This window comes from Pongo abelii, chromosome 18 (assembly GCF_028885655.2).
Source record: "Pongo abelii isolate AG06213 chromosome 18, NHGRI_mPonAbe1-v2.0_pri, whole genome shotgun sequence".
NCBI lineage: Eukaryota > Metazoa > Chordata > Mammalia > Primates > Hominidae > Pongo > Pongo abelii.
Window position 1 is genome coordinate 47,703,890 of NC_072003.2, and position 3,946 is coordinate 47,707,835.

General features: G+C 45.0%; 1 non-coding gene across 1 annotated transcript; it reads right to left on the reverse strand.

The window, feature by feature from the left end:
• Positions 1-3,842: 3,842 nt before the first annotated feature.
• On the reverse strand, positions 3,843-3,946 carry LOC112129485 (small nucleolar RNA U13). Its single transcript, XR_002911881.2, has one exon. It is a non-coding gene; the product is annotated as a small nucleolar RNA U13 (small nucleolar RNA).

Below are 3,946 nucleotides of genomic sequence, written 5' to 3' on the forward strand. Positions count from 1 at the left end.
CTCTTATCTCTCTCGCTGCCCCTTCTCAGTCTCCTTTGCTTATTCCTTCTCAAAGCCCCAAGTCTTAAACTTCGGGGTGCCCCAGGGCTCAGTCTTTGGGATGTTTCTCTTCTCTATCTCCACTCCTTTGGTGATCTCAATTAATTTGCTTAAAAAAAAAAAAGACATAAGGTCTTGCTTTGTTGCTCATGCTGGAATGTAGCGGCACAATCATAGCTCACTGTAGCCTCAAACTCCTGGGCTCGGGCAGGCACAGTGGGCTCACGCCTGTAATCCCAGCACTTTGGGAGGCTGAGGCGGGCAGATCACCTGAGGTCAGGAGTTCAAGACCAGCCTGGCCAACATGGTGAAACCCTGCCTCTACTAAAAATACAAAACCTAGCCGGGTGTGGTGGTGCATGCCTGTAATCCCAGCTACTCAGGAGGTTGAGGCAAGAGAATCACTTGAACCTGGGAGGTGGAGGTTTCAGTGAGCCGAGATCACGCCATTGCACTCCACCCTGGGGAAAAGAGGGAGAGTTTGTCTAAAAAAAAAAAAACCAAAAACCAAAAAACAAAACACACACACACACACACACATAAAACAAAACAAAACAAAACAAAACACCTCCTATGCTCAAGCAATTCTCTTGCTTCAGCCTCCCAAGTAGCTGGGACTACAGGTGCACACACTGTGCCTGGCTGATTTTTCTTAAAGTTTTTGTTTGTAGAGATGGGGTCTTGCTATGTTGCCCAGGCTGGTCTCAAATTCCTGCCCTCATGCAATCCTCCCACCTTGGCCTCCCAAATGCTGGGATTATAGGTGTGAGTCCTTGAGCCTGTTCTCAATTAATTTCAGGACTTTAAATACCAACAATACGCCAATTACCCCTAGATTTATACCTCCAACTCAGACCTGTCCGTTGACCTCCAGACATATCTGAACTTCCGATCAATAATCCTAAGTTGGATATTCAGCTGATACCTCAGCGTTAACAAGCACCCAAAGGAGACTCTTGATCTTGTTCACCAAACCTGTTTCTCATTCAGCCTTCCTCTGAATAATGATAGTCAGCATTTACACAGTGCTTACTCCACGCTTTGCACTGTTCTAAGTGCTTTATGATAGTAACACATTCAAAACTCATGACAACTTTCTGAAGTGGCTGTTATTACTATCTCCATGTCCTAGGTTAGGAAACTGAGGCATCAAAAAGTTAAAGGACAAGAAGTTAAGGACACAGGCATCATGTGGCAAAGCCCCTGAATATAAGCTCCATGAGAGCAGGAATGCTGTGTGATTTTTTTTTTTTTTTTTGAGACGGTCTCTCTCTGTTGTTCAGGCTGGGTGCAGTGGCACCATCTCAGCTCACTGCAGCCTCAACCTCCCCAGCTCAAGTGATCCTCCCACCTCAGCCTCCCGAGTAGCTGGAACTACAGGCGTGCACCACCATGCCCAGGTAATTTCTGTATTTTTTTGTAGAGATGGGGTTTCACGATGTTGCCCAGGCTGGTCTCAAAGTCCTGAGCTCAACTGATCCACCTACCTTGACTTCCCAAAATGCTGGGATTACAGGCATGAGCCACTGTGGCCGGCCACTGTGTGTCTTATTTGTTGCTGTAACCCCAGGTTCTAGTGGCTGGCACACAGTAGGTGATTAGTAAGTGGTTACTGATCAATAAATGAATGAATGATTGTATACATTTTAAGTTACATATGAATTATTACAATTATTACTGATGCATCCAGTAAGCTGGAACACTTTTGCCCAGGGTGAGCCACGTGGCTTTTCAGGGCAGGCCATAGGTATACAGCCAGCAGTAAATGCAGAGGCTGGCTTCTCTTGATAGTGACCCATGATCACTGGGGATGTGGATACCCTGTTCCTTCTCACCCCCTCCCTGTTTTGGGCCCTTAGAGATGGCTCAGGTTGCCCAGGCAGTTAATATCACATCTGTAGTGCTGCTGTGCCTGCCCTACTTTTTCAGCAGCACAATAATAACTGTTTTTGGGGTTTTTTTGGGGGTCACTGACAGTATGCCTGAAACTCTGCTAAGTGCTCCATATGGCTTAACTGAATTCTCTCATTAACCCTACATGATAACACCCCCCCCACCCACTTTATTTTAAAACAGAGTCTTGCTCTGTCCCCCGGGCTGGAGCGCAGTGGCACAGTCTCGGCTCACTGCAACCTCTGCCTCCTGGGTTCAAGGGATTCTCATGCCTCAGCCTCCCGAGTAGCTAGGATTACAGGCATGAGCCACCATGCTTGGCTAATTTTTGTATTTTTAGTAGAGACGGGGTTTCACCCTGTTGGCCAGGCTGGTCTCAAACTCCTGACTTCAAGTGATCCGTCTGCCTCGGCCTCCCAAAGTGCTGGGATTACAGGTGTGAGCCACTGCACCCGGCGGTGACAGGCCCTTTTATTAACACCATTTTTCAGTTGAGGAAACTGAGGCTGAGATGTGTTAAGTAACTTGTCCAAGATCACACAGCTAAGTAGCAGATTGTAAAGGACTTGGTCCATCCCGAGGCTGTCACTGACTGGTGCAGCCAAACTATTTCTTGTGATCTGAGTGGACAGAAAGGGAGGAGAATGTGCTGGGGAAGTCTGTTCCCACATTCGCATCTCAACATCAGGAACCCAGTGATAGTTTTAGCCCCAGTGGTGGGAGATGCTGCTGCTCTACAACTACAGTCTCCAGGTCCCATTTGCTTTTCTGTACTGACCAAATGGGCATTTCGTTTTGAGTGGGCACTGGGGTTCCTTTTTCGGAGTTCTTGAGCTTCTTAGACTCCCAGGGTTGGGTAATCACTTTGGGTTGGTAGTTTAGAGGACATTGGAAACTTAGTGGGATTTGCATCCAGTCAGGTGTGTGTACCCTGGGTAACACCATTACCAGGTAGCTCAAATGACCTCTCTAGCTCATTCCATCCCTCCTTCCTAAAATCTGCCCACTGTACTGCAAGGTTAGCCACTACCAGGACTGCTCACTGGGCAATTATCATTTTTACCATTTCAACCTCATTTGCAACCAGCCACTAAGCAGCCATTGTGGTTTAAACAACAATCCCCTTTGGACACAGACATAGGAATCAAAGCCTTTCACACCAAATGCTGGGAAAGTCTGTGATTTTGTTAACTAAGAATGCACTGTTTTCTGTTCTCCATGTCTATGATTTTCACATTCCTGAGCACTGGCCAAGGGGGTTGTCCAAAATCATGGCAAACAGCAAGACCATTGTTTACCTTTTTTTCCTCGGCAGTTTCAGCACTGACTTGCTCTTTTTGTTTTGCTTTGTTTAGAACAAGTAACAGGCAGTAAAGGAGCAAAATAGCAGGTCCCAATAGGGGTGACAAAATAATATCTTTTTCAGAGTTGAAAACAGTGTTCAAACAGAACTTTTACATGAATGGTCATAGCAGCACTATTCACAGTGGCCAAAAGGTGAAAACAACTCAAATGTCCATTAACACATAAACAGATAAATTGTGGTATAAACACACAATGGGATATTATCCTCTCATAAAAAGAAATGATGTACTGATACAGGCTATAAAATTTATGAACCTTGAAAAAATTATGCTAAGTGAAAAAAAAATGGGCCAGACACAAAAGGCCAATATAGTATGATTCTATGTGACATATCCAGACTAGGCAAATCCATAGAGACAGAAAGCAGATGAATGGTTGCCAGAGCTTAGGGAAGGTGGAATGGGGAGTGATTGCTTAATGTGTATGGGGTTTCCTTCTAAAGTAGTGAAAATGTTCTAGAACTAGATGGTAGTAATGGTTGCACAATATTATAAATGTACTAAGTGTCACTGATGGTAAATTTTGTTATGTGTATTTTCTGTGTGTGTCAGACTGGTAATGTGCTGATGTTGTAACAAGGCTTGAGGGAGTCGCATGTCACACATGCACATGAAAACCCAATGATCATGCTTATGAACTCCAAAAAGAT